The sequence below is a fragment of the Pinus tabuliformis genome, chromosome 3_1 (genome assembly GCF_031772625.1).
Source record: "Pinus tabuliformis cultivar Carrire ecotype Pingquan chromosome 3_1, CPIR1, whole genome shotgun sequence".
In the NCBI taxonomy this organism is placed as follows: domain Eukaryota; kingdom Viridiplantae; phylum Streptophyta; class Pinopsida; order Pinales; family Pinaceae; genus Pinus; species Pinus tabuliformis.
The window spans coordinates 726,503,541-726,510,134 of record NC_142301.1 but is presented as its reverse complement, the minus strand read 5'-3'; positions in this window follow the sequence as shown (position 1 = coordinate 726,510,134).

Here is a 6,594-nt window from a genome sequence, read left to right as displayed (position 1 = left end):
GATAAGAGGAGCATTCGGAAAAGAGGAAATAGGAATAAGATCGATCTTATGTTCAATAGCATGTATTGGGGTAGCCTTGTAGGTGGAGTGAAAAAAACATCTGCAAATTTGTGGATCAATGGAAGCATATCTGGTGGAATGGGATTGGTTAGATTGTTCAGTTGGACAGGGTGAACCAGACACAATGAAACACATTGGTTCAAGCTTATTTTTGTAACTGGAGGTGTAGTAGGAAGGGAGGGGGTTGATGTAGATTTAATAGCAGAATATGTGAGGACATAGCTATGGACCTCAAGTAGTAAATGGTACTATTGGATTTTAGCATGGTATACTGCATTACAGGTTTGTTGGTGAGGAACGCGAACTAACAAATCAACATAATCAAGAGGATAAACATCACATATTACCATGTCACGAAAAGGTCCAATAGAAAATGTGATTGCACAACAGTCTAAAAGTATAAGACGAGGGTTGCCCTTTTGTACCTAATTGATTTGATATGGAGTCGTCTAAGGAGTTGTAGGGAGTTTAAGGTGGTCAACTAAATTTTGAGCCACAAGGTTATTTTGACTCCCATTGCCAATTATCAATGAAACCAACTCATTTTTTATTTGAAAATTATGTGTAAATAGGGGAGAATTAGAGGTGCCAGAATGATTAACTATCAAGAGTATAATAGAGGGGTCTAATTCCATAAGATTATCGAGAGAAACTACTATCGGAGCAGTCTATCTGCTCAATCTCTGCAAGAAGGGTCTTGTTGCTACGATGATTTTGAGGTACTAGGTGGCATGTGAGTTGGTTTTATGAAAGTTACACTAGGTGGGATTGCAAGAGGTGGAGGAAGAAGAAGAGGAAGGGAACATAGATGAAGGACCAACATTGGAATGGGAAAAATGAGATTGAGGATATCATATTCGAGGAACTACTGTATGTTCTATGACTAATTACCGCAGAAAGGATTTATTCAAGGAGTGGTTATCAAAAAATTCCACTTCTCTACGAAAACTCAATAATAAACCAACATTGAATTTAATAATGAGGACCTCCTAAAGGTCTGAAATATGTAGTTGGATATGTAGTTTGCTAAAGACATCAATGTAGGATTTGCATCAATTTCTTCTGAAGTTGTCAGAGTAGTAACCATTTTTTCAAAAGATTATGAAGATAGTCTGGAGGATAGAAACATGTCCTCAAAGCCTGACAGATTGCTTCCCAAGAAGTGATGTGTGTGGGAGGAAAGTTTGGTTCTATGGTCTCCCCGAGCTCACTGACCAGATCAAAATGTTTAAGCTAAGTATCCCACCAAGCTTGCACAATTCCTTCCAAATGTAGTTTGGCGATTTGAAGCTTCATGTCCTTTGCCAGGTTGGGAATTGTTTTAAAGTATGTGGGGAGGTTGTGGAGCCAAGAATCAGTAACCTCGCCATTCATTTGGCCTGAGAATTTTGGCAATTGAAACCAAGTATCGAGTTGCATATGTCTTGGAGGGTGCCCTTGATGTTGTAGAGTTATAAGCTCTTGGAGAGCCATTGCTAAAGCGTGAACGAATGATTCTTAATTGGAGGGATCTCAACATGGAGGCATGATTTTCATGCACCCGGAGATGAGAAATGGTATGAAGGGAGAATTATGTACTGCTCCTTGAGAAGGTAGATTAAACCCTGAGAAGGGTGTGAGACGATAGATATGTAATTCTTGAAAAAAAAGAAAAAAATGAAAAAAAAAAATCTTGATCAATTGCTTTGATATCAATTGATCTAAATTTAGATCCTAAAAAACATAACACATACCTTCAGATAGGCTGAAAAGATAAAAACATAGAGAAAGTATGATGGAAGTTTTTGAACATGTGAAGAATGCATAGCCATTACCAGAAAATATCTCTTGTTTTCTTTTATTAAAGCCTTTTATATCCAAGGTGTTATACATTTATTCTTAATTCTAAAACTATTACATTCTCAAAAGAACTAAAAATAAAACGTATTTTAGCATTTGACTTCAGAAGTCTAGCGATATTGTATGCTAATGTTGGAGTTGCCTTTTTCCCTCTCTTTTTCTCTTTCATCTTGTCTTACCCACCTTAGTTGTTGGATGTTGCCTCTGCCTTCTTCTGTGCTTTCCTCTTCCTTGTCTCTCGGGTTTAGGCAATTGTTTATTAGGATTCACAAATGCATTGTGTGTTTAATCTTCTTTGGTAAGGTTTCATTAAGTGGCACCAAAAATTGACACATATGCTAAGACAACAGTAAGATATTTATTTAGGTGTGACCTTGATTCAAACTTATGTAGGAACACAACAAAATACAGATATAAACATAAACACAGAGATGCAACAGAAATAAAACTTCATTTCATTAACATCAAAGAACTGAAATATGCTTACATATATAATGGAAATAAACTAGCATGAGTAATGGTAGCTTATCTCTGAGAAGAGATGTTGCGGCTACATGCCTCTGAACTATGTTACAATGAGTCTCAAGGGAATTTTTATTATTGAACAACAAATGGAAACCATAAAAAACCAAAAACCTAACCCTAGGAGATGGAACACCGAGAGCTTGTGGGCTCCATTGGGGTTAGTTGGGCAGCCAACTTCCCAGGGTCGTAATTTGTGGTGGGCCCCTTCTTATGGCTATGGTCCTACAATGAACCTAAAAAAATGTCGTTTAGGGGGTCAAAAAAACTCCGAAAGTTCGACACGAAAACTGCTAAAAATAGTAAATGCTACTATAATCAAGGAAATTGATGAAACTGACTATAGGTCTAGGTGGAATAGGCAGGTGGCCACCAATATACATTTGGATCAGTCCTGCCCCATGAGAAGCAATGGTCCCCATTGCGTGCAAAGCCCCCATGAGGTGAGGAATTTTCTGTTGAACTTGGACCCTGGTGAGCCACTTGCCTTGGTGAAGGATTTAACTTACTTTGACAACTCGATACAGATGGATCCTTTGCTGCCGAGTGTTCTTGATTTATGTGTCCATGACCCTATCAACTGAGGCCTTCTTGATATAACTTGGGTTGAGCTCTATTGGTGTCAACTTCTCAGTAATGTTGGATGTTTCCAACAATGGGGTGACGTATAACTGCAACATTTCCACATTGAATACTGGGTGCAGGCCAAGGAATGGTGGAATGCTGAGCTCGAAATCATTGTCCCCTATAGCCTTAGTGATGGTGTAAGGATCATATTATAGCGGGTGAAGCTTGCGATGGGGCCCAGTAAGGCGTTCCTTCTGCAAATGTAACCAAACTTTGTTGCCCACTTGGATCTTGTGTGGCACCTGATGGTGATCGTGACATTGGTTGTACTTTGCATTTGATATGTCCAATATGTCATGGACTTGTTGGTGCATGTGCTAAATGCACTCAATGAAGTTGTTAACCTTGTCATCTTCGTACTGGACATGAGCGAATATTCCTGAGTAGCTATAAATGGTATGGCGACATCAATGGGACATACTGGCTATAATCCTAGTCCCACTTGAAATAGGTTGTGGCCAGTTGAGCTGTGGAGAGCCTTGTTGCAACCGTGTTGGAAATAGGGGAGGCTCTCATCCCATGTGCATGGGTTCTTCGATTTGTACATGCGTGAGATGTACATGATCATCCTATTGAAAACCTTTGTTTGGTGATCAATTTGGGGGTGAAAGGTCATGGACTTAGCTTGGTATCTAACAACGAACAAAGGCTTGACCAGAAGGTGCTTAGAAACCGACTATCCCAATTTTAGATAATGGACTGTCGGATCCTAAAGTCTACCCATACTCATTCAAAGAAGAGTTTGGTAGTGGCTTTTGCTGAGATACTGTTCTTGTAGGCTGCCAGAATGGCCATCTTAGAGAATCTGTCATCAGCAACGAAAACACATTCGTTGCCATGCTTGGTAGAAAGAAGACCCAACATGTAATCCATGGAGATGGATTCCCAAGGTTGGCTAGGAGTAGACAGAGTAGTATAAAGGCCTTGATTCTTGATTTTAGGTTTTGAAATGGTGCAGGCAATCCAGGATCTGATGTACTTTCCAACATCATGTCGAAGGTTTGGAAAATAAAAATACTTATGCAGTACTACCACTATCGTTTCTACCAAAAATGTTGAGCAACTTGACTATAGTACGCTTCCCAAATAATCTTGGCACACTCGCTTGAAGGCATACAGAGGTGTCCTAGGTGGTATAATAGTGTAATTTTGAGGTGAAATTATGGAAACTGCTTACCTTCCAGGAGCATCTGGTATGTGGTTTCAAATTCTAGATCACTCTTGTAAAGATGTGGCCATTCCAAAGTCTTATGTCCACAAGATTCGAGCAGAGTGGTTAGTACCATGACTGATAGTCAGCTAAGGCAGTCTACAACATTATTATTGTTTCCCTTCTTGTACGTAATGTATAGATGGAATTGATTTGGGTATTTGGACCACTTTCGATGACGATATTTATGCAACTTTCCTTATGTCAGTATGAACTTCAAGGGTCAATGGTCTGTGTGGATAATTGTTTCCTTGCCCATAATGTAATGCTTCCATTGTCGACAGACCTACATAATGGAATACATTTCTTTGTCATAGCTGGGATACTTTTGGACTGTGTCTCAAAGTGTCTCACTGTGATATGCCACTGGATGCTCTTGGTGAGTAAGAAATGCACCAATAACATAGTCGAAGGCATCTGTCTCAATCTCAAATGGTTGTTGCAGGTCTGGTAATGTGAGCATTAGTGCAAAGTAGAGGTAATGCTTCAACTCAACAAATTCATTATGTTAGGATTCGAACCAAAAGAAATTTTCTTTCACTCCTCCCTTGGTGACTTGACTCAAAGGCCAATTGATATGAGATAAACCCAACATGAACATGCGGTAGAAATTGGCAAGACCTAGAAAGTTGTGGAGATTTGTTAGAGTGGTTGGGACTCGCCAATCTCGAATAACTTGTATCTTAGCTAGGTCCATACACACACGTTGCTCATCAATGATGTACCCCATATATTGAACCTAGATCATACCAAAAGTGCATTTCTCCAAATTGGCACAAAATTTGTGTTAATGCATGGCTTGGAGGACCTGTCGAATATGGTGAAGGTTCTCTTCCCAACTCTAGCCAAAGATCATAATGTCGTCCAAATACACTACAAAGAATGAGTTAGTGAAGGGTCACAAGATGTCGTCCATCAACCTCATGAAGGTTGCGAGGGAATTCATTAACCTGAAAGGCATTACCAACCATTCGAAAATGCCCTCCTTGGATTTGAAGGAAATCTTCCACACATCAAAGTGTTTGATTGGTACCTGGTGATAGTCGGACTTCAAGTCAATCTTGCTAAAATATTTGGCCCCCTTGAGCTTGTCTAGAAGGTCATGAATTCCTGGGATTAGACACCTATTTTAGACAATGAAATTTTTCAATGCCCGATAGTCAATACAGAGTCTCCAAGTCTCGTCCCTCTTTTGTACCAACGCGATTGGGATCCTACAGGGTGATGAACTTGGCATAATGTTCCCTTTCTGCAACAACTCCTGAATCTCCCTCTTGATTTCATCGTTCTCCAGAACACAAAGTCAATAGATTGGTTTGTTGAGTAGCAGCATGCCTGGGGTCCAATCGATGGAGTGCTTGACCTGACAGTGTAGGGGTACCCCTGTGGGTGAGGTGAAGATGTCTCTTTAATCCTCCATGACCTTATCCATCTACTGCTGCCATGCAGAGGAGCTCCATCTCGAGGTCATGGATGTGGACAAAATCTTCTTCTTTCCCTGATGGAGAATCATAAGGAAGACAAATTTCCTGGTCTGGGAAATTATCTTACTACATTGCTTCATAATGATCAAAGAAATGGGGGTAGGTGGTTCTACCTCATGTTTCCTGTATAACTTATTGCCCAAAGTAATAATAACAATATGAGGCTTAGACTCACGCACATAATGACGATTCCACAAGTATGGTTCGTATAATAATAAATTACAAACTTCAAGAGGAGAAACATCTCATAGTACCTCATCTGTGAAGGGCTTGATGTTGTTGGGAAGGTGACACTTCTCGCTGATGTGGAGATATCATCCTTGGTGAAATCGCCTAATGGTGTATGACTGTGGGTGTGGTGTGGTCAGTAGGCATAACCGCTTCATGACATATACTAAAATGAGTTTCTTTTGGCTCCCACTATCGATAATGAACCACAATGGAGAACCATTCACCCACATCTGTGAGTGGAAGACGCGCTCCGCCTCCTTTGGATCTTAGGGCTCAATCTTCTAGATCTTGGTGGTGGCAACGGTGGCACTCGACACCGCATCAATAATATTCTTCCCCTTGTCATTGCCCTTTTCGAGGTCTGACTCAGATTCAGAACATGCATTTGATTCAGAAGCCTTCAGCTTGACTACCTGTGACTACTTAGCTTGACACTCATTTTTTGAGTGGGGTTCTTATGGAACTCACACCATTCTCGTGTCCTTCTTTGTCTTCGTGGTGTTGTTCTTTTCTTGTGGCTTCGGTGGGTTGTCCTAGGTCGCCCCATCTTGGCTTTTTCCTTTGTTCTATAATTTGGGGGTGCCTTTCCCTTACTTCAGATTTGCAAATCCAAAGTCTAAC